The 25,244-nt window shown below is 40.4% G+C and overlaps 1 non-coding gene across 1 annotated transcript; it reads left to right on the top strand.

Annotated features, from left to right (window-relative positions):
* Positions 1-24,125: 24,125 nt before the first annotated feature.
* Positions 24,126-24,229, top strand: LOC148553227 (small nucleolar RNA R71). Its single transcript, XR_015892558.1, has one exon. It is a non-coding gene; the product is annotated as a small nucleolar RNA R71 (small nucleolar RNA).
* Positions 24,230-25,244: the final 1,015 nt, after the last annotated feature.

The raw sequence follows: 25,244 nt of genomic DNA, 5'->3' as shown, positions 1-25,244 counted from the left end.
AAAAACCGAAAAAAAAACGGAGGAGCCTGCCGAAAATGAGGCCATTACTGCTCGCCTTTAGGTGTCCTCCTCGGGAAAGCGTCATTTAAAGAACGAGGGTCAGCACAACGTACAAAAAAAAACAAGTAAAAAAAAACGGAGGAGCCTGCGGAAGATGTGGCCATTATAGCTCGCCTTTAGGTGTCCTCCTCGGGATAGCGTCATTTAAAGAACGAGGGTCAGCACAACGTACAAAAAAAAATCGGAAGAGCCTGCGGAAGATGAGGTGATTACGGCTCGCCTTTAGGTGTCCTCCTCAGGAACGCGTCATTTAAAGAACGAGGGTCAGCACAACGTTAAAAAAAAACCCGGAAAAAAAAAACGGAGGAGCCTGACGAAGATGAGGCCATTACGGCTCGCCTTTAGGTGTCCTCCTCGGAATAGCGTCATTTAAAGAACGAGGGTCAGCACAACGTACAAAAAAAAACTGGAGGAGCCTGCCGAAGATGAGGCCATTACGGCTCACCTTTAGATGTCCTCCTCAGGTTAGCGTCATTTAAAGAATGAGGGTCAGCACAACGTAAAAAAATAAAAAATAATAAAAAATAAAAAATAAAAAATAAAAAAAACCCGAAAAGAAAAAAATGGAGGAGCTTGCCGAAGATGAGGCCATTACGGCTCGCCTTTAGGTGTCCTCCCCGGGATAGCGTCATTTAAAGAACGAGGGTCAGCATAACGTATAAAAAAAAGGAAAAATCGGAAAAAAAACGGAGGAGCCTGTTGAAGATGAGGCGATTACGGCTCGCCTTTAGGTCTCCTCCTCAGGATAGCATCATTTAAAGAACGAGGGTCAGCACAACGTTAAAAAAAAACACGGAAAAAATGGAGGAGCCTGCCGAAGATGAGGCCATTACGGCTCGCCTTTAGGTGTCCTCCTTGGGATAGCATCATTTAAAGAACGCGGGTCAGCACAACGTACAAAAAAAAAACCGGAGGAGCCTGCCGAAGATGAGGCCATTTCGGCTCGCCTTTAGATGTCCTCATCGGAATAGCATCATTTAAAGAACGAGGGTCAGCACAACGTACAAAAAAAAAACCGGAGGAGCCTGCCGAAGATGAGGCCATTACGGCTCGCCTTTAGGTGACCTCCTCAGGATAGTGTTATTTTGAATGAGGGTCAGCACAACGTAAAAAAATAAAAAATAATAAAATAAAAAAACCCGGAAAGAAAAAAATAGAGGAGCCTACCGAAGATGAGGCCATTACGGCTCGCCTTTAGGTATCCTCCTCGGGATAGCGTCATTTAATGAACGAGAGTCAGAGCAACGTAAAAAACAAAAACAAAAACAAAAATCGGAAAAAAACCGGAGGAGCATGCCGAAGATGAGGCCATTACAGCTCGCCTGTAGGTGCCCTCCTCGAGATAGCGTCATATAAAGAACGAGGGTCAGAACAACGTAAAAAAAAAACGGGAAAAAAAAACCGGAGGAGCTTGCTGAAGATGAGGCCATTACGGCTCGCCTTTAGGTGTCCACCTCGGGATAGCATTATTTAAAGAACGAGGGTCAGCACAACGTAAAAAATACCAGAAAAAAACTGGAGGAGCTTGCCGAAGATGAGTCCATTACGGCTCGCCTTTAGGTGTCCTCCTCGGGATAGCATCATTTAAAGAACGAGGATCAGCACAACGTAAAAAAAAACGGTAAAAATCGTAAAAAAATAGAGGAGCCTGCTGAAGATGAGGCCATACGGCTCGCCTTTAGGTATCCTCCTCGGGATAGCGTCATTTAAAGAATGAGGGTAAGCATAACGTATAAAAAAAAAGGAAAAAACTGAAAAAAAAACAGAGGAGCCTGCTGAAGATGAGGCGATTACGGCTCGCCTTTAGGTGTCCTCCTCAGGAACGCGTCACTTAAAGAACGAGGGTCAGCACAACGTTAAAAAAAAAACCCAGAAAAAAAACGGAGGATCCTGCCGAAGATGAGGCCATTACGGCTCGCCTTTAGGTGTCCTCCTCGGGATAGCGTCATTTAAAGAACGAGGGTCAGCACAACGTACAAAAAAAAAACCGGAGGAGCCTGCAGAAGATGAGGCCATTACGGCTCGCCTTTAGGTGTCCTCCTCAGGTTAGCGTCATTTGAAGAATGAGGGTCAGCACAACGTAAAAAAATAAAAAATAATAAAAAATAAAAAAAACCCGGAAAGAAAGAAATGGAGGAGTTTGCCGAAGATGAGGCCATTACGGCTCGGCTTTATGTGTCCTCCTCGGGATAGCGTCATTTAAAGAACAAGGGTCAGCACAACGTAAAAAAAAACAGAAAAAATCGGAAAAAAAAAGAGGAGCCTGCTGAAGATGCGGCCATTACAGCTCACCTTTAGGTATCCTCCTCAGGATAGCGTTATTTAAAGAACGAGGGTCAGCACAACGTATAAAAAAAAGGAAAAAATCGGAAAAAAAAATGGAGGAGCCTGTTGAAGATGAGGCGATTATGGCTCGCCTTTAGGTGTCCTCCTCAGGAACGCGCCATTTAAAGAACGAGGGTCAGCACAACGTTAAAAAAAAACCCAGAAAAAAAAACGGAGGAGCCTGCCGAAGATGAGGCCATTACGGCTCGCCTTTAGGTGTCCTCCTCGGGATAGCGTCATTTAAAGAACGAGGGTCAGCACAACATACAAAAAAAAAAAAAACCGGAGGAGCCAGCCTGATGACAAGTCATTTTAGCCTAGTTTCACTAGCCTTTTTCTTTTGTTTTCAAATTGAATTATGCACTTTCTTGAGCCATAAGCAAGCCAATTGGGTAGATTTTCATGTTTCCTTTGATTTAATCAACCATGTATGAACTAATGCAATTTCATGAGGTTTTATGCTATAATTGTCACATATTATGAAAGAATCAATATCTCATGATTTTGAGCATAGCTTTGATGTGTTTGGTTGATTAATGATAGGTGAAAAAAGCTTGGAGAAAGGTTGAAGCAAGAAGGAATGGCTAGGAGGAAGAGAGGACAAAAAGTTTGAGCAAAAGTTTGCCTCAAACTTTAGCTCAAACTTTTGGATTAATTGAAAATGAACCAGCGAGCAAAAAGCTGGACCAAAAGTTTTCCTCAAACTTTTGTGCAAACTTTTGGGCAAAAAGCTGGAGCAAAAGTTTGCCTCAAACTTTTGTGCAAACTTTTGGGCAAAAAGCTGGAGCAAAAGTTAGCCTCAAACTTTTTGGCAAAATTTTGGCATCACAAATCAACACCCTGGAGAGCAAAAGTTTGCGCCAACGTTAGCCCCTAACTTTTTGGCTAACGTTGGCGCATGAACAACACACCCTGGAGAGCAAAAGTTTGCGCCAACGTTAGCCTCTAACTTTTTGGCTAACGTTGGCACCATGAGTGTGCAAGGGGAGGCCAACGTTGGAGCAAAAGTTTGACCCCTAACTTTTGCCCCAACGTTGGTATCAGCAAAAGAGGGTGGCTGATGTGAAAAGTTGGAGTAAAAGTTTGCCTCAAACTTTTACTCAAACTTTTACTCAAGCTTTCATGATTCCAAACCCGGTTCAATTCGGTTCTTCTCCAAACTCCAAGAGCAATCAACCAAGGCCTCTATCAACCCAATTCCATCAAGAGCAAAGGCCCAATTGAAGGCTTGAAGGCCATTTGAAGAAAGTGTATAAATAGCATAGGATTTAAGTTTTTCAGGAAGCTTTTCCTTTGAGTTTTCAGAAGGAGTTTTTCGGAGAGCTTTTGGTGTTGAGTGAATTTTAATTTCTAAGTCTCGGGGAAGGAGAATTGAATTCCCTTTCTCTTAGTTTTCTTGCTTTCAATTTCAATTACAATTGTCTTGGATCTTGGGTTGGAGAATTGAAGGAATTCTGTTTCAATCTCATCCTGAGACCTCTTTGCTTCTTTACTGCACAATTGAATTTAAATTTTCTGTTACTTGCTTCTTCATTTACTTTCTCTGCAATTTACATTTCCTTTGCAATTGTTCTTATTGGATCTAGGAAGGCATTGAGATCTAGACTTGGTTATCTAGTCTCTTGGGTCCTGAGATCTAAATTCCAATTTTACATCCTCTGTTTAATGCTTTTCAATGTCATTTACATTTCTGTTTTTAGATCCGATTCAATCCAAGTTATCTTCTACTTATCTGTTCGTTGCAATTTACTTTTCCTTGTTTAATTTCTGCAAATCCAACTCCCAATTCCCTTTACAATTCAAGCCATTTACATTTCTTGCACTTTAAGATTTTGCAATTTACATTTCTTGCGTTCTAAGTTTCTGCCATTTAATTTCTTGTTCTTTAAGATTCAGCACTTTAATTCCTGTTCTCTTTAATTTCATGCTAATTACCCATTCCCTTTACTTTCTATGCAATTTAAATTCTGCAAATCACAAATCTCTCAACCAAATCTTGATTCGCTTGACTAAATCAACCACTAAACTGAAATTGCTCAATCCTTCAATCCCTGTGGGATCAACCTCACTCCCGTGAGTTATTATTACTTGATGCGACCCGGTGCACTTGCCGGTTAGTTTTGGGTGTTTTGGAGAAATTCATTTTTTTCCACAAAAATATCCATCAAGTTTTTGGCGCCGTTGCCGGGGATTGATTAGATTGACAATGATTAAGTGAGGTGGTGATCTAGATCAAGCACTTTTTCTTTATTTTTCTCTAATTTTGACAAACCCACTAACTGTTTGAAAATTTGCTTAAGCTAACTAAAACTTCATTCTAGCAGTAGATTGAAGTGTCACTGGTTTGTGTGTTTCTTATGTTCTGCTTGTATGTCAGGTACAAGAAGAACCACACCCACCTTTCATGAACAAGACGAAAGAACTCTCAAGAGGCTAAGAAGAGCTGAAAGAGGGAAAAATATTGTTGGAGAAGAGGAATCAGAAGAAGAATTCCAAGATATGGAGGAATATTCAACCAATCCACCTAGTGGAGCAGACAATAACAACAACAACCCACCCCAGAGGAGAGTTTTGGCCTCCTATACCTTTGCAAATGCTAGGCATTGTGGAAGCAGCATTCTCACCCCTAATGTCAATGCAAACAACTTTGAATTGAAGCCACAACTCATTACATTGGTCCAAAACAACTGCTCGTTTGGGGGAGGACCATTGGAGGATCCAAATCAACATCTATCTACCTTCTTAAGGATTTGTGACACTGTCAAGTCCAATGGCGTGAATCCTGAGACCTACAAGCTTCTGCTGTTCCCGTTCTCATTAAGGGACAAGGCCGCACAGTGGCTTGAAACTTTTCCTCAAGGAAACATCACTAGCTGGGATGATTTAGTGACTAAATTTCTAGCCAAATTCTATCCACCTCAAAGAGTCATCAGGCTGAAAATTGAGGTGCAAACATTCACACAATTGGATGCTGAAAATCTGTATGAAGCATGGGAAAGATACAAGGCTCTGCTAAGGAAATGTCCACCAGAAATGTTCACTGAGTGGGACAAGCTATAGAACTTCTATGAAGGACTCACTCTAAAGGCTAAAGAATCACTTGACCACTCAGCTGGAGGATCATTGCAACTGATGAAAACAGCAGAAGAAGCTCAAAATCTTATTGACATGGTGGCTAACAATCAATACTTCTTTGCTCACCAAAGAAATCGCCAACCATCACAAAAGAGAGGAGTAATGGAGCTAGAAGGAGTGGACTCAATCTTGGCTCAAAACAAGATGATGCAGCAGCAAATTCAACAACAATTTGAGCAAATGGCCAAGAGGATTGATAGTCTCCAAGTTGCAGCAGTTAACACAAGCCAACCATCATCCACATGGGGGCAAAATGAAGAAACTCAAGAAGAACAACAACAAGAGCAAGTACAGTATATGCACAACCAAGGACCAAATGAAGTGTATGGTGATACATACAATCCATCCTGGAAGAACCACCCAAACCTCAGATGGGGAGATAATCACACCCAAAACCAACAACCATGGCAGAGGAACTCAAACCAAAACAACCCAAGAAGCAACCAAAACCACAACCAGCAGCAAACTAACCAGAACCCCTACAGAAAACCTCAAAACAACTACCCCAACAGTACCAATCCAATAACCAACCCACCAACCAAAATGCCTACCATCCACCACCCACATCTCATAACCCACCTCAAGTATCACCTGAATCTCAAAGACTCACTAACTTGGAGACCTTGATGGATAAAATGTTGAAACACCAGGAAATGACAACCAAGAACCATGAAGCCTCCATAAAGAGCCTAGAGAGGCAGATGGGGCAAATCTCCAAGCAGATCTCTAGTGAGAGACCTTCAAGCTCTCTGCCGAGTGACACAATTCCAAATCCTAAGGAAGAATGCAAGGCAATACAATTAAGGAGTGGGAGAACATTGATGAGCAATAATGACACTACAAAGAAGCAATCAGAGAGCAGCAAAAGGCCAATAGAAGATGAGGAGCAAACAAAGGCAGATGAAACCAAGGATCGAGTTGTGATGCCGAACAAGAGCATTGAGAAACTCAAAGAGAAGGACAACCAACCACACGGTTTCAAAGAAGTAACTCAGGGACAGCAGCAAATAGGAAAGAGTGTCACACCTCCACTGCCATATCCCCAGAGGTTCAACAAAGAAACTAAGGACCAACATTTTCATAAGTTCCTTGAGACTTTCAAAAAGCTGGAAATCAATATTCCCTTGGCTGAAGCACTTGAGCAAATGCCTCTGTATGCCAAGTTTTTGAAGGAGCTTATCAATAAGAAAAGAAGTTGGGATGAGAAAGAAACTATACTGCTTACTGAGGAATGCAGAGCCTTGATTCAAAAAGGGCTTCCTCCTAAACTTGAGGACCTAGGGAGCTTTTTGCTACCTTGCACCATTGGGGAATTAACCATCACTAAAGCAATGTGCGATCTAGGAGCAAGTATCAACTTAATACCATCCTCTTTGGTAAAAAAGTTGCATATAGAGGAAGTTAAACCAGTACAGATATCTCTAGAGCTAGTAGATAAGTCAACGGTTTACCCCAGGGGTATGATTGAAAACCTTCTGGTCAAGGAGGACAATTTCATATACCCTGCAGATTTTGTGGTTCTAGATTCAGAAGTGGATGATGGTGACTCTATTATTCTGGGAAGGCCATTCTTGGCCACTGCTGGAGCTATCATAGACATAGAGGAAGGAGAATTAACTCTCAGAATGCATGATAAGAGTGTCACTCTGAAGGTGTTACCAGAAGCACAGTTTGGTAATGAGAAGAAAAACTATATGGAACTTGACAAGGAAGAATCACAGTTAAAGGAAGAAAGCAACAAGGCAATTCACAACAACATCCCAAGGCAAAAGATTGTGCAAACTGATGAAGAAGTCCAAGAGAATATTGGAGTATTAGCCACTGAAAGAATGAAAGTTCCCCAAGGTAAGCCTACGGCCAGAAAAGAAAGGTCAACAAAAGAAAGGATGAAACGCAGAAACAAAACAAAAAGGGGTTGGAAGAACAGGAAGATTCCAACAGAGGGGCTTTCCAAAGGTGACAAAGTGCAACTGACATATCAACAGCTGGGAGCAAGCCGACAGACTGATGACTATTACAATGTTAGCAACATACTCTCGTTGGAACATGCTGAAATTGAACACCAGAGAACAAAGAGGAGGATCACAGTCAGGGGAGACAAGTTGAGGCACTACAATCCTCAACCACCATAAAAGAAAGCTCCAATGTCAAGCTAGTGACAATAAAAGAGCGCTCCATGGGAGGCAACCCATGATTTAAGATTTATGTCATTTTAAATTCAATAAGCTATGATCATCTGAGCATGAAATTTGTTTTCATGGACGAACTCAATGAATGCATGCAAATTTTTTTTTCATATGCTAAGACTTCTAAAGTTTGGTGTGCCTTCAAGCACACCAAACCAGTGTTACAAATATTTTCACATTATATGCCTAGCATATGACCAAACACTAAGTTTGGTGTTTCTCTTCTCATGAAAATAAAAAATTCATGCATCAATGATCATACATTATCTCTTACTGAGACTTTTCAATTAAAAAGAAATCATATTCTGTGATGAAGGCATCAATTGTGATTTACTACTAGCATCTCACATTTACCCCTTAAGCAAGATACAAGTTTGGTGTTCACCAAACTTTGATGCACGGATTTAGGGACACAATTGATCCTTCATGAAAAAAAAAGAGAGAAAAAGAAAAATTATGATGAAAACATTTCTTATAAACATTTGACCAAGAATGACATTGGGATTTCAATTTCACTAGTTGGAGGAAGAAACACATATTTTCAACTATATGACCAAACATTAAGTTTGGTGTCCTCCAAGAAAAGTCACGGTTCAAATGGATATAAGGAATGGTGATTCATATAGTGTTAAGGAAAAAAAAAAGCACCATTGCCACGGTTTGATATAGCTAATGTGTGTTGTCTTGTTGTGATGACTAGGTGGTCAAAGAACATTCTATGAAAGAGACAAGACAAAGGAAAGCATAGCATGAGGATAAAATCTCATCACATGCCTCAAAAAGAGAATCTGCCACTCCTTGAGATGATCACGACAAAGACAATTGAAGAAGCAAGCTTTGTCTTCATTCATCCTTACATGCACACCTTTGATTCACATAGTATCTAATTGCATCCTAGCCCTTCATTGTTCATTTAAATAACATACCACCTCCAAGCCATGCATATAACCGAACCTTTGCACTCCAACCATTTAAACTTCCCTTCATCATCTCTCATCATAACAAGCTCGGCCTCAAATTTTTTTTCTTGCTCCAAATATACATCAAAATATCCAATATTCTTTACACTCCCTTTAACCTCAAGATTCTCAAACAACCAAGTGATCATGGCCTTTTCCTCAAGAACCAAACGAAGAAGAGGGAAAGATCCCATGGTGGAGGAGAGCACCGCTGAATATGACCGATGGAGATTCAAATCTCGGTACCATCAGATGCAAATAGAATGGATGAATGAGAAGAAGATATATCCAGAAATTCCACTCTTGCTGCCGGATGATGGATGCCAAGAAATGAAGGACAAAATTCAAAAGAGGAGGTGGGAGGAACTCATATCACCAATCACCCGGATCAATGCTAATATCATAAGAGAGTTCTATGCCAATGTCTGGAGGCTTGACATGAGTGAGGCCCCAACATACAAGAGCTATGTGCGGGGAGTAGAAGTAGACTTTAGCTCGGATGCAATCAAGAAAGCCTTGGGACTAAAATCAGTCCGCTTTAGTGAACCGGGATACCACCAAAGGGTAAATGGTGATCCGGATTATGATGGGATTGCTAGAGATATTTGTATGGAGAACTCAGAGTGGGAAGGAGATGACAAGAATAAATACAAGTATTTGAAGAGAGTTAACCTTACCACCCTCAGACTAATGGCCAGGCTGAACTAGCAAATAGGGAATTAAAGAAGATCCTAGAGAAAACAGTGGGAAGCACAAGAAAAGATTGGGCTAGGAAGCTAGAAGATGCATTATGGACATATAGGACAGCTTTCAAAACTCCTATTAGCAAGTCACCCTTTCAGCTATTGTATGGCAAATCCTGCCACCTCCCTGTAGAGCTTGAACACAGAGCTTTTTGGGCCACTAAACTCCTCAACCTTGATTCCCAAGCTGCAGGAGAAAAAAGGTTGTTGCAACTAAATGAGTTAGATGAATTCAGGATAGAAGCTTATGAGAGTGCTAAGATATACAAGGAAAGAGCTAAGAGGTGGCATGACAAGAAGATCACAAAGAAGGAATTCAAGCCAGGACAGCAAGTGCTCCTGTATAATTCAAGGCTTAAGATTTTCCCTGCCAAACTGAAGTCAAAGTGGACTGGTCCATACTTGGTAAGAAAGGTTTTTCCTTATGGGAGTATTGAACTGCTAGATGAAGCAACAAAGAATCAATTCACAACAAATGGTCACAGAGCAAAGCTGTATTTGGGAGGACAATGGGATAAGGAAAAAGAGGTCCAGAACCTACAGCCTTCTTGAAAGGAATTGAAAGATGTCAAGCTAGTGACAATAAAAGAGCGCTTGTTGGGAGGCAACCCAACCTGAGGTAGTTTTCTTTTCATAGCTTTTTCAATAAAAATGTTGAATAATTAACATGTATTGCAAGGAGCTAAGTTTGGTGTTGCACACCAAAAACAACTCAAGGGAGAATGGAGGATTCCAAGTTTGGTGTTCCACCAAAACCTCATTCAAAAGCACATTTTAACTTCCTGCACACTGCTAGTTCCAAGCAATCAAACAGATTATTCAACCACTTAACTTTTTTTAGTCTTAAAACTTCATAACCTTTAGCAAGGACACAAAATTTTGCCTAGAGTTAACCTGCTGTATCCAGAAAAGTGGCAAGAAATTAAGTTTGGTGTTTCCACACCAAATTGAATCCACAAGCCACAATCAATTCATACATACTAACTGGTCATCTAAGGGCTTGAGAAGCAAGCAACTTTTGAGAATTATGCAGGGAATTCACCACCATTTGAAGAATAACTCAAAAGGGCACAACAGAAGGAAGGACAAAGGAACTGCAAACCAATAGGTTGTATTTACACTCAACTCTTACTGTTGAAAAATGTTTTGACTTGTGTTTTGTTAAAGTGTTCATCTAATACAAGTAGAATCACTCTTAGAATAAGTAAGCTAGTCTATGTGTGTGCTTGTGTGTTTACTTTCACTAAGCAAAAAGCATGCTTTGTCCCCTGCATTTTCAATTCAATAAAAGAAATGTTTGAATGTGAAGTGAGATAGTTCTCTGTTAGATAGAAGTACAATAAAAGTAAGTGGTGGTGTGTGTGTGTGATTGTATAATAGCTCACTTTAGTGAATAAAAGAACTAGGATGTCTCCTTCTAAGTATAAAGTTGCCTACTGTCTATGAATCTCAATCAAATAAAAGCCCTTGGTTAGACAAAAAAAACAAAAAGATAGAAAAAAAAGGGGGAAGAAAAAGAAATAGCCAAAGAGTGGCAGAACAAAAGAAAAAAAACAAAAAGAAACAAAGCTGGACACCAATAGCTTGAACCTTAGAATATATGCCTGTGGTGTCTTTGTATTAGGATCTGCTTGGATTATTAAGCTCTTTGGAGTGCATCAACACTTGATGACTTGGGTTAACTAACCCGGGATCATCAGCTGAAAGTCCACTATCAAGAGCAACCTAACTACAAGGCATTTAGTAACCCAAAGAGGTGCTGGGCATCAATGTTCTAAGAAGGAATGTGAGCCAAGTGTCTATAGTGAATAATGTGTCAAGTATAAAGAAAAGGAAATGAACTTGCTACACATGACACTCAAATAAAGCTTATGAACAAAATAATAGCCAATGATAAAGAAATAATGAGAGGTCATAGCAGTATGTTACTTGAAGCTTGAAGGAGGCTTTCTAGGCTTAAGAGTCAATAAGAGGTGAGTGTGTACATATCCACATAAAACCCCATGAACTACCAATAACACTCTACTAGCATGAACATCCCCTTCCATTTCATTCTTTCTTCTCAATAAATCATTTCTTGCTTGGGGACAAGCAAGCTTTAAGTTTGGTGTTGTGATGACAAGTCATTTTAGCCTAGTTTCACTAGCCTTTTTCTTTTGTTTTCAAATTGAATTATGCACTTTCTTGAGCCATAAGCAAGCCAATTGGGTAGATTTTCATGTTTCCTTTGATTTAATCAACCATGTATGAACTAATGCAATTTCATGAGGTTTTATGCTATAATTGTCACATATTATGAAAGAATGAATATCTCATGATTTTGAGCATAGCTTTGATGTGTTTGGTTGATTAATGATAGGTGAAGAAAGCTTGGAGAAAAGTTGAAGCAAGAAGGAATGGCTAGGAGGAAGAGAGGAAAAAAAGTTTGAGCAAAAGTTTGCCTCAAACTTTAGCTCAAACTTTTGGATTAATTGAAAATGAACCAGCGAGCAAAAAGCTGGACCAAAAGTTTTCCTCAAACTTTTGTGCAAACTTTTGGGCAAAAAGATGGAGCAAAAGTTTGCCTCAAACTTTTGTGCAAACTTTTGGGCAAAAAGCTGGAGCAAAAGTTAGCCTCAAACTTTTTGGCAAACTTTTGGCATCACAAATCAACACCCTGGAGAGCAAAAGTTTGCGCCAACGTTAGCCCCTAACTTTTTGGCTAACGTTGGCGCATGAACAACACACCCTGGAGAGCAAAAGTTTGCGCCAACGTTAGCCTCTAACTTTTTGGCTAACGTTGGCGCCATGAGTGTGCAAGGGGAGGCCAACGTTGGAGCAAAAGTTTGACCTCTAACTTTTGCCCCAACGTTGGTATCAGCAAAAGAGGGTGGCTGATGTGAAAAGTTGGAGTAAAAGTTTGCCTCAAACTTTTACTCAAACTTTTACTCAAGCTTTCATGATTCCAAACCCGGTTCAATTCGGTTCTTCTCCAAACTCCAAGAACAATCAACCAAGGCCTCTATCAACCCAATTCCATCAAGAGCAAAGGCCCAATTGAAGGCTTGAATACCATTTGAAGAAAGTGTATAAATAGCATAGGATTTAAGTTTTTCAGGGAGCTTTTCCTTTGAGTTTTCAGAAGGAGTTTTTCGGAGAGCTTTTGGTGTTGAGTGAATTTTAATTTCGAAGTCTCGGGGAAGGAGAATTGAATTCCCTTTCTCTTAGTCTTCTTGCTTTCAATTTCAATTACAATTGTCTTGGATCTTGGGTTGGAGAATTGAAGGAATTCTGTTTCAATCTCATCCTGAGACCTCTTTGCTTCTTTACTGCACAATTGAATTTAAATTTTCTGTTACTTGCTTCTTCATTTACTTTCTCTATAATTTACATTTCCTTTGCAATTGTTCTTGTTGGATCTAGGAAGGCATTGAGATCTAGACTTGGTTATCTAGTCTCTTGGGTCCTGAGATCTAAATTCCAATTTTACATCCTCTGTTTAATGCTTTTCAATCTCATTTACATTTCTGTTTTTAGATCCGATTCAATCCAAGTTATCTTCTACTTCTTTGTTCGTTGCAATTTACTTTTCCTTGTTTAATTTTTGCAAATCCAACTCCCAATTCCCTTTACAATTCAAGCCATTTACATTTCTTGCACTTTAAGATTTTGTAATTTACATTTCTTGCGTTCTAAGTTTCTGCCATTTAATTTCTTGTTCTTTAAGATTCAGCACTTTAATTCCTGTTCTCTTTAATTTCATGCCAATTACCCATTCCCTTTACTTTCTATGCAATTTAAATTCTGCAAATCACAAATCTCTCAACCAAATCTTGATTCGCTTGACTAAATCAACCACTAAACTGAAATTGCTCAATCCTTCAATCCCTGTGGGATCGACTTCACTCCCGTGCGTTATTATTACTTGATGCGACCCGGTGCACTTGCCGGTTAGTTTTGGGTGTTTTGGAGAAATTCATTTTTTTCCATAAAAATATCCATCACTACCGAAGATGAGGCCATTATGGCTCTCCTTTAAGTGTCCTCCTCAGGATAGCGTTATTTAAAGAATGAGGGTCAGCACAACGTAAAAAAATAAAAAATAATAAAAAAAACCCGAAAAGAAAAAAATGGAGGAGCCTGCCGAAGATGAGGCCATTACGGCTCGCCTTTAGGTATCCTCCTCGGGATAGCGTCATTTAAAGAACGAGGGTCAGCACAACGTAAAAAAAAAAACCGCAAAATAAAAATCGAAGGAGCCTGCCGAAGATGAGGCCATTACAACTCGGTTTTAGGTGTCCTCCTCGGGATAGCATCATTTAAAGAATGAGGGTCTGCACAACGTAAAAAAAATGGAAAAAATCGGAAAAAAAATAGAGGAGCCTGCTGAAGATGCGGCCATTACAGCTCACCTTTAGGTATCCTCCTCGGGATAGCGTTATTTAAAGAACGAGGGTCAGCATAACGTATAAAAAAAAAGGAAAAAATCGGAAAAAAACGGTGGAGCCTGCTGAAGATGAGGCGATTACGGCTCGCCTTTAGGTGTCCTCCTCAGGATAGCATCCTTTAAAGAACGATGGTCAGCACAATGTTAAAAAAAACCCCAGAAAAAAAACGAAGGTCCCTGCCGAAGATGAAGCCATTACGGCTCGCCTTTAGGTGTCCTCCTCAGGATAGCGTCTTTTAAAGAACGAGGGTCAGAGCAACGTAAAAAAAAAACCAAAAAAAAACCGGAAAAAAACCGGAGGAGCCTGCCGAAGATGAGGCCATTACAGCTCGCCTTTAGGTGTCCTCCTCGGGATAGCGTCTTTTAAAGAACGAGGGTCAGAGCAACGTAAAAAAAAAAAAAAAAAAAAAACCGAAAAAAAATCGGAGGAGCCTGCCGAAGATGAGGCCATTACAGCTCGCCTGTAGGTGCCCTCCTCGAGATAGCATCATTTAAAGAACGAGGGTCAGAACAACGTAAAAAAAAAAATCGGAAAAAAACCGGAGGAGCTTGCTGAAGATGAGGCCATTACGGCTCGCCTTTAGGTGTCCACCTCGGGATAGCATCATTTAAAGAACGAGGGTCAGCCCAACGTAAAAAAAAAACAGAAAAAAATGGAGGAGCCTGCTGAAGATGAGGCCATTACGGCTCGCCTTTAGGTGTCCTCCTCGGGATAGCGTCATTTAAAGAACGAGGGTCAGCACAACGTAAAAAAAAACCCGAAAAAAACTTGAGGAGCTTGCCGAAGATGAGGCCATTACGGCTCGCCTTTAGGTGTCCTCCTCGGGATAACATCATTTAAAGAACGAGGGTCAGCAGAACGTAAAAAAAATGAAAGAAACCAGAAAAAAAAATAGAGGAGCCTGCTGAAGATGAGGCCACTACGACTCGCCTTTAGGTATCCTGCTCGGGATAGCGTCATTTAAAGAACGACGGTAAGCATAACATATAAAAAAAGGAAAAAACCGGAAAAAAAAACGGAGGAGCCTGCTGAAGATGAGGCGATTACGGCTCGCCTTTAGGTGTCCTCCTCAGGAACGCGTCATTTAAAGAACGAGGGTCAGCACAATGTTAAAAAAAAACCAGAAAAAAATGGTGGAGCCTGCCGAAGATGTGGCCGTTATGGCTCGCCTTTAGGTGTCCTCCTCGGGATAGCGTCATTTAAAGAACGAGGGTCAGCACAGCGTACAAAAAAAAACCAGAGGAGCCTGCCGAAGATGAGGCCATTACTGCTCGCCTTTAGGTGTCCTCCTCAGGATAGCGTTATTTTGAATGAGGGTCAGCACAACGTAAAAAATAAAAAATAATAAAAAAAAACCCGGAAAGAAAAAAATGGAGGCCATTACGGCTCGCCTTTAGGTGTCCTCCTCAGGATTGCATCATTTAAATAACGAGGGCCAGCACAACGTAAAAAAAACAGAAAAAATCAGAAAAAAATAGAGGAGCCTGCTGAAGATGCGGCCATTACAGCTCACCTTTAGGTATCCTCCTCGGGATAGCGTTATTTAAAGAACGAGGGTCAGCATAACGTATAAAAAAAAGGAAAAAACTGGAAAAAAAATGGAGGAGCCTGCTGAAGATGAGACGATTACGGCTCTGATGCGCATAAACTAGTTATGCCACGATTTAGGAAATTGCACGATCGGCAAAATTCCTTCCGGCAAGTGCACCGGTTATCGTCAAGTAAAAACTCACAATAGAGTGAGGTCGAATCCCACAAGGATTGGTTGAATGAGCAATTCGGATTAGAAGTGTGTCTAGTTGAGCGGAATCAAGAATTAGATGAGAATTGCGGAATGTAAAATTGGCGGGAAACGTAAATGGCAAGAAATTGAAATGGCGGAATCTTAAATTGGATGAATTAAAGAGCAGAAGCTAAATTGCTGAAATTAAAAGGGAATGGGGGTGATTGCATGAATTGAGTTGCAGAATGTAAAGAGAAAGTGGAAATCAGAAATGGGGAATTCATTGGGTTATAGAAGATATTGAGATCTCCGAATCAAAACATGTTTATCTCTTCCTCAACCAATGCGTTCATTGAATTTTGCTTGGCAATCTTATATGATTGGATCCCAATCCCTTGGCTCACCAATTCTCTCTAAAAACAAACAAATTCCCAATCCCTTGGTTTAAATGTTCATAAGAAGAGATGATGCTCGATCACTGATTATACCACACAGTTTCATGAACCACAATTTGGTAGGATTACATGTCACAATATCCATCCAAACCCCAATCCAATTCACTGTGAGAAAGCTTCTCTAGCATGAATCCTCCATTCCTTTCCCAAGGTTCCGAAGGATTCCAATTATGGGTAGTTTCTTTCCCAAGACAACTACCCAATGGAATTAGATCGAGAAGCTTTCTAACAAAATTCAAGAGAAAAGATTGAAGAAGAAGATAAACTATTATTGATTCATTGAATTACAATAGAGCTCCCTAACCCAATGAAAGGGGGTTTAGTGAGTCATAGCTCTGAATTCAATTACAAAGGTATGAAAACTAGCCAAATGAAAGGTAAAAGTCCGTCCTCACTTAAATTCTATCCTATTTATACACTTTCTATATTGAGCTTCTGTTGTGTTTCTTGGGCTTTGAGGCCTCTCCCTGCCTTCCTTTTGCTTTGGGTTTATGATCCATAATCTTGATGAGGCTGCTGATCCACATTCTGTAACATTCATTGAGCCAACTTAGTGATAATCAAGTAATGACACATGACTCAACAAATTGAAATTCCAGACTCATCAATCCTTCAGGCCCAATCCCATAAACCATGATATTCAATTGGGTTTCATACCAGAGTAAGTTTAAGTTAATGTTTGTGCTCAAAAGCTAACTTAAACTGCAATATTTTTGGCCCAGAAACCTTTTCCAATAGTGGCATTTAAGTTGCAGTTTAAGCTTAAACTGCAGCTTAAACGCCAGACACTTCCAGTGATGCCTTTTGTGGAAGCACGTTTAAGCTTCAGTTTAAGGTTAAACTGAAGCTTAAACGTGGAAATGGAAGAAGGCAGCCCTGGAGGTCGAACATAGTCGAACACGTTTAAGCTTCAGTTTAAGGTTAAACTGAAGCTTAAACGTGGAGATAGGAAAGGCAGCCCTGGAGGTCGAACACGTTTAAGCTCCAGTTTAAGGTTAAACTGGAGCTTAAACGTGGAAGAGGAGAAAGGTAGCCCTGGAGGTCGAACACGTTTAAGCTCCAGTTTAAGGTTAAACTGGAGCTTAAACGTGGAAGAGGAGAAAGGTAGCCCTGGAGGTGTCACACGTTTAAGCTCCAGTTTAAGGTTAAACTGGAGCTTAAACGTGGAAGAGGAGAAAGGTAGCCCTGGAGGTGTCGAACACGTTTAAGCTCCAGTTTAAGGTTAAACTGGAGCTTAAACGTGGAAGAGGAGAAAGCAACCCTGGAGGTGAAAACTTGGTCGAACACGTTTAAGCTCCAGTTTAAGGTCAAACTGGAGCTTAAACATGGAAATGGCTCCCTGGTGCATTTCCCATTTCTGGCGTTTAACTTCCAGTTTAAGGTTAAACTGGAGGTTAAACGCCACTTTCACCCTTTCCTCAGCTTTCATGATTTTGGCGTTTAAGCTCCAGTTTAAGCTTAAACTGGAGCTTAAACTCCACATGTGATATTCAAGCTTCCTTTATTGATTTTTGTTGCTTCCTTGCCTAGCCTCTTCTTTCCTGAAATCATCCAAACAACTGCATCAAAGTCTTGCAAATTTTCATGAGAATCTTCCATTCATAGCATTCAAGTAATATAACTAAAAACTCATGGAATTTGCATCAAAATCATATTGTTTGGATGGTTCATTGCTTTGTTATTCATTTAACCATTCTTGGTTACTTTAAGCTCAAGAAAATGCATAAAACAACTAAAACTAACAGAAAAATGCTAGTGAAACTAGCATAAGATGCCTTGGCATCACAACACCAAACTTAATACTTGCTTGTCCCTAAGCAAGTCCTGAGTTATTTGAGAAGAAAGTATGAAACAGAAAGCAATTAAATTGGCTACATTAGTAAGCACTTGAAGTTCATCAGAAGGGTTTTATGCAGAAAGTTGCAGTATCACTTTTTCATTCTTATCAGGTAAGATTATCACTTTTTCATTGCATCCATCAAACACTACTATGGCCTCTTGTTACTCTTATGTCCTTGGCACTTTTCTCTTCTTTGTTTTTCTTTTCTTTTTCTTAGAGCTCCTTTGATCCTTGTTTGCTTAGTGTCATGTGTTGCACAAGCCTTTGGCATTTTCTTTTTCTTATCACTGTACTACACATATCCACTCCAGGCATTTTAGTTCACATTTCTTCTTGAGACATTGGTGCCCAGCACCTCTTTGTGTGACTAAATGTTTTGTATTTAGGTTGCTCTTGATAATGGACTTTTGGTTGATAATCCCCGGTTAGTTAACCCAAGTTACCGAGTGTTGAAACACTCCTCAGAACCTATTCATCCAAGCATATCCTAAATACATAAACACCACAGGCATTTGTCTCAGAAGTTCAAACCATTGGTGCCTAGCTTATTTTCTCAATTTTTTTTGCTTTTTGGTTGCCCTTTTTCAGTGGCTTTTTCTTCTTCTTTTTCTTTCTTTTTCATGGCCAAAGACATTTATTCATTAAGATCCATAGACAGTTTTCAATTTCTACACAAAAAATGATAATTCTACACTCTATTTCCAGTGATCTGACTAAACAATCAAGCATGCATACCACCACTTAATTCTACTTGATTTGTCACTAATTGAGCCAAGTTACTTTTGTTCAAACTTTTCTTTTATTTTTGGAAACAGAACAAGCATGGCAAGCACTTGTTTAAGAAGGTGAAGTTATATCCAAACATCTAGGCATTCACTTTATTCAAAGCAATAAACAGACAAACATACTAGAGACTTTCATTCCAGAAAGATTCAACAATTACAGTTTAAATCAGAACAAGCATGCTTTTGTTTGCCCTTTTTAAAGAATTGTCAAGGAACAATACCACCTTGTGAAATTCCTTGTTTTCTCTTTGTTGCCAGGAAACAATTTGATTTCTCCTTCTTCTCCTAGTTGTTGTTTCATGCTCTTTCTAAGATCCTTGTTTCCTTTCCTGCAAGAGTGATGAAGTTGCTTGCTTCTCAAGCACTTGAGTGGTTAGCTCAACTATGTATGGGTAAGTGTCTGAGTCTTAAGTTGGTGTGTGAACACCAAACTTAGTCTTCTACTTACTCCTCTGCTCTTTGAGTTCTTGAATACTCTTTGGAATGAAGTTGCTACTAAGGATTTTAAGCATTTCTGTGATTGCTTAGAATGGTTGTTCCTTTCATATAATTCAAAGGTTGTTGTGTTCAGTTAATCTGTGTGGTGGAACACCAAACTTGGAGTCACACATTCCCCTTTGAATTATTGATCCACGAATTCATTGTTTGGTGTGAAACACCAAACTTAATTCCTTGCAATGCACAGAAACTACTTCACCTTTTTATTGAAACAAATAAAAGAAATAGCAAGGTAGTATTACCTCAGGTTGGGTTGCCTCCCAACAAGCGCTTTTTTAACGTCATTAGCTTGACGGTCAGCTGCCTCAGTTGAGGTGATATTTAACTTTGTCCTTCTCCTCCACATCTCCCAAGTAATGTTTGAGTCTTTGACCTTTCACAGTGAAGGTTCGTTGTGACTTTTCTTCCATGATTTCTATTTGTCCATATTGGGAGACCTTGGTGACAAGGAATGGTCCAGACCACCTTGATTTTAGCTTCCCTGGAAATAGCTTCAGCCTAGAATTATAGAGCAATACTTTTTGTCCCTCCTCAAATTTCCTTGGGGCTATGTTGCTGTCATGCTTCTTCTTTGCTCTTTCTTTGTAAATTTTTGCATTCTCATAAGCTTCAGCTCTGAATTCTTCCAACTCTTGAATTTGCAACATCCTTCTTTCTCCAGCAGCTTTGCTGTCCAAGTTCAAGAGTTTCAAGGCCCAGAATGCCTTGTGCTCCAACTCCAGTGGCAAATGGCAAGCTTTTCCATATACTAGTTGGTAAGGAGACATTCCAATTGGTGTCTTGAAAGCTGTCCTATATGCCCAAAGAGCATCATCTAGCTTAATCGACCAGTCCTTCCTTGAAGTTCCCACAGTCTTTTCCAGGATTCTTTTGAGTTCCCTATTAGATATTTCGGCTTGCCCACTCGTCTGTGGATGGTATGGTGTGGCTACCTTGTGTTTGACTCCATATTTTAGAAGCAATGCCTCTAATGGTTTGTTGCAGAAGTGGCTTCCTCCATCACTGATGATTGTTCTTGGAACCCCAAAACGGCAAAAAATGTGTTTTCTGAGGAAGTTCATGACTACCTTATTATCATTGGTTGGAGTTGCTATTGCTTCAACCCATTTGGAGACATAGTCTACTGCCACAAGGATGTAATTATTTGAGTATGAGGTGGGAAAGGGTCCCATGAAATCTATCCCCCATACATCAAACAATTCAAGTTCCAGAATGAATTGTTGTGGCATTTCATTTCTTCTTGGCAGGTTCCCCGCTTTCTGGCATTCATGGCAGTGCTTCACTAGTTCCTTTGCATCTTTGAAGATAGTGGGCCAATAAAAACCACACTGCAACACCTTAGCTGCTGTTCTTTCTCCTGCAAAATGTCCTCCATAAGTGGAGCCATGGCAGTCCCATAAGACTTCCCTTCCTTCTTCCTCTGATATGCATCTTCTGAGTATGCCATCCGAACATTTTTTGAACAAGTATGGTTCGTCCCAGATGAAGTATTTGGCATCATTTACCAATTTCTTCCTTTGATGCTTATTAAATTCCAACGGCAAACTCCCAGTGGCCTTGAAGTTCGCTATGTCTGCAAACCAGGGTGCTTTGTGAATTACCATGAGTTGTTCATCAGGAAAGCACTCATTTATATGTGTGCTTTGTGTGCTTCCTTCTTCACATGGTATCCTTGATAAATGGTCTGCCACCTTGTTCTCTACACCCTTCTTGTCTTTGATTTCAATGTCAAATTCCTGCAACAAAAGAACCCATCTAATAAGTCTTGGTTTGGATTCTTGTTTAGCAAGTAAGTATTTTAAAGCTGAATGATCAGTGAAGACAATGACTTTAGATCCAATGAGATAGGATCTAAATTTGTCAAATGCAAAGACTATTGCCAAGAGTTCTTTTTCAGTGGTTGTGTAATTCCTTTGGTTATCATTCAAGACCTTACTGGCATAATAAATCACATGTACCAAATTGTCTTTCCTTTGTCCTAACACTGCCCCAACAGCAAGGTTTGATGCATCACACATCAGTTCAAAAGGTAAGTTCCAATTAGGTGGGGCAATGATAGGTGCAGAGGAAAGTTTTTGCTTCAAAAGTTCATAGGCTATCATGCAATTTTTATCAAATACAAAGGGTGTATCAGAGACAAGCAAGTTACTCAAAGGTTTGGCTATTTTAGAAAAGTCTCTAATAAACCTTCTGTAAAAGCCAGCGTGTCCCAAAAAACTCCTAATTGCCTTGACATTACTTGGTGGAGGTAATTTTTCAATGAGTTCCACCTTAGCTCTGTCCACCTCAATGCCTCTATTCGAGATTTTGTGGCCAAGGACTATTCCTTCTGTGACCATGAAATGACACTTTTCCCAGTTTAATACTAGGTTGGTCTCTTGGCATCTCTTAAGCACCAAGGCAAGGTGGTGTAGGCAGCTAGGAAAAGAATCTCCAAACACAGAAAAATCATCCAAGAAAACCTCAATAAATTTTTCAATCATGTCTGAAAAGATGGACAGCATGCATCTTTGGAAAGTGGCAGGTGCATTGCACAATCCAAAGGGCATGCGTCTATAAGCAAAAACTCCATATGGACAAACAAATGATGTTTTCTCTTGATCTCTAGGATCAACTACTATCTGATTATAGCCTGAGTATCCATCCAGAAAGCAATAGTAAGCATGTCCTGCAAGCCTTTCAAGCATCTGATCCATGAATGGGAGTGGGAAATGATCTTTTCTGGTGGCTTCATTGAGCTTCCTGTAGTCTATGCACATCCTCCACCCAGTGACAGTTCTTGTGGGTATGAGTTCGTTCCTCTCATTTGGCACCACCGTTATGCCACCTTTCTTGGGCACTACATGGATGGGACTAACCCATGGGCTATCAGAAATGGGGTAGATTACCCCTGCCTGCCATAACTTCATGACCTCCTTTTGTACCACTTCTTTCATGACAGGATTCAATCTTCTCTGAGCTTGAATGTAGGGTCTAGCATCCTCTTCTAACAAGATTTTATGCATGCATATGGATGAACTTATCCCCTTCAAATCAGCTAGGGTCCATCCAATGGCGTCTTGATGAGTTTGTAGCACATTGATCAATTTTTCTTCCTGTTCTTGGCTCAGGGCAGCGCTAATGATAACAGGATAGCTCTCATTACTACCCAAGTATGCATACTTGAGATTAGAGGGCAATGCTTTGAGCTCAGGTTTTGGTGCTTCCTTCTCTTCTTTCACTCTATCTGGCATGCTTGGCATGGTTGTTTCAGCAGCCTTGATGTCACTATCTTCAATATCCTTGGTGAACTCCTCCTCTGCCACTTCCTTTGCTGTTTCCTCAAAGGTTTCTTGTACTGCAATGTCCACTACATCCACCCTCATGCATTCCTTTAGTGATTCTGATGGATAGCTCATTGCCTTGAATACGTTAAACACCAATTGCTCATCATGCAGTCTAAGAGTGAGCTCACCCTTTTGGACATCTATGATGGCCCCTGCAGTAGCCAGGAAAGGTCTTCCCAGAATTATTGAAGCTTCGGCTTCTTCCTCCATATCTAATACCACAAAATCGGCAGGGAATATGAAATCTCCCACTTTTACCAACAAATCTTCAACTATCCCATGAGGGAATTTAAAGGTTCGATCTGCCAATTGGAGGGCCATTCTTGTTGGTTTGGCTTCCTCAATCTCCATTCTTCTCATCATTGTTAGAGACATCAAATTGATACTGGCCCCTAAGTCACACAAGGCCTTCTCTACCATGACTTCTCCTATGATGCAGGGGATTTGAAAACTGCCTGGATCCTTCAATTTCTGAGGCAATTTGTGTTGAATGATGGCACTGCATTCTTCAGTCAACAACACAGTTTCCTCATTTCTCCAGCTTCTCTTTTTGGTCATTAATTCCTTTAAGAATTTTGCATAGAGTGGCATTTGCTCTATTGCCTTAGCAAACGGAATGTTGATTTGAAGCTTCTTGAAAATCTCCAAAAATCTGGAGAATTGGCCATCCTTTTCACCTTTCATCAAACGTTGAGGATATGGTGCTTTGGGTGTATACGGCTTCAGGACCTCTTTTTCTTTTTCTCTTGTTGCAGACGGTGTAAAGGATTGTCCCTGTTCCTTGTCTCTCACATTTTCGTTTGCTTCATCCTCTGTGGGTTCACTTGAGATCTCCTTTAGCTTTTTTCCACTTCTGAGGGTTATGGCTTTACATTCTTCCCTTGCAATAGCCTTGGCAGCATGAGAAACACTTGGCCCAGGGATTTGCTTATACAAATACCCAATTTGATTTTCTAACTTCTGGATGGCAGCTCCTTGGTTTTGCAAGTTGGAAATTACTTCTAACTTAAAAGCTTTCAATTCGGTTATGTCTTGACCCATGGTTGCAAGCATTCCTTCTATCCTGTTTAATTGATCTTGAAATTGTTGGTTCGGATTAGGTTGGGTAGGTCGATTATTTTGGCCTTGATATGATGGTTGGGAGTAAGTGTTTTGTGTGGCTTGGTATGCTCTTTGGTTGGGGTTTTGGTATGTGGACTTGTTATGTTGGTTTTGCTGGTTCCCCCACCCAAAGTTTGGGTGGTTTTTCCAGCCTGGGTTGTAAGTGTTGGAATGTGGATCATATGGTTGCCTTTGTTGATTTCCTACATAATTGGCCTCTTCCCAATCACCTCCTTCAGTGCTTTCTTCCTCTTGATCTTGTGTGTGTATCGCAGCCACTTGCTTTGTTTCTAATTTCCTGGTGAGCTCTGCTAGTTGCTTGGCAAACACCTTGTTTTGGGCTAGGATTGTATCAACATGGTTCAGCTCCATGACTCCCTTAGTGTTGTGTCTCTCTGATGCATAATAGTACTCATTCTCAGCCACTGTCTCAATCACTTCAATGGCTTCTTCCACAGTCTTCTTCCTGTTCAATGAACCTCCTGATGAATGGTCTACAGCCTTCCTTGATTCATAAGAAAGTCCATCATAGAAAATGTGCAATTGCACCCAGTCATGGAACATGTCTGGTGGGCATTTCCTTGTCAAATCCTTGAACCTCTCCCATGCCTCGTAGAGAGTTTCACCATCTTGTTGTCTAAAAGTCTGAACTTCAGATCGAAGCCTATTGACCTTTTGTGGGGGGTAGAAACGTGCCAGAAACTTGCTTTCCACCTCATCCCATGTTGTTAGGCTCCCCCTTGGGAATGATTCCAGCCACTTAGCTGCCTTGTCCCTAAGGGAAAATGGGAACAAAAGTAGTTTATAGGCATCTTCCTGGACTCCATTGGACTTCACAGTGTCGCAAATTCTCAGGAATTTTGTGAGATGTTGGTTTGGGTCTTCATTAGCACTCCCTCCAAATGAACAATGATTCTCCACAAGTGATATTAGCTGTGGTTTGAGCTCAAAATTGTTGGCCTGAATGGGTGGTTTCTGAATGCTGCTACCACAATTCCCAGATGTTGGGTTTATGTATGAACCAAGAACCCTCCTCTCGGGAATGGCATTGTTTCCATCAGCTCTCCCATGGTTATGAACTTCTCTTTCCATGTTGAGATCTAGAGCTTCCTCAAAATTGTCCTCAGATTCTCCTTCAGATTCTTCTTCTCCCAGTACTCTCTTCCCTCTTGCTTCCCTTCTAAGTCTATGAAGGGTCCTCTCTGGTTCGGTATATGGAGGAGTTGATGTCTCTCCTCTCCTACCTGTCATACAAGAACACAGCACAGGCAACAAACAAGTAAAATACTTTTGGTTAATGGAAGAGTATGGTTAGAGCAGTTGAGGAATTAATTCAAATAGTTAGTGAGTCAGTGAGTTAGTTGCTTGAATTTAAAGGCATAAAGAAAGAAAGCATGTAACAGAGTGCAGAAATTAAAATTCAACAAATAACTTGAACTGAATTAACAAAGCAAAAAAAAATGCTCAATCTAGTTAACTTCCAATTGGAGAATTGTCAATCGAAAACCAATCCCCGGCAACGGCGCCATAAACTTGATGCGCATAAACTAGTTATGCCACGATTTAGGAAATTGCACGATCGGCAAAATTCCTTCCGGCAAGTGCACCGGTTATCGTCAAGTAAAAACTCACAATAGAGTGAGGTCGAATCCCACAAGGATTGGTTGAATGAGCAATTCGG

This window comes from Arachis ipaensis, chromosome B7 (assembly GCF_059453495.1).
Source record: "Arachis ipaensis isolate K30076 ecotype BB chromosome B7, ASM5945349v1, whole genome shotgun sequence".
NCBI lineage: Eukaryota > Viridiplantae > Streptophyta > Magnoliopsida > Fabales > Fabaceae > Arachis > Arachis ipaensis.
Note: the sequence above shows the minus strand (reverse complement) of the source record. Positions and strands in the feature narration are given on the sequence as shown.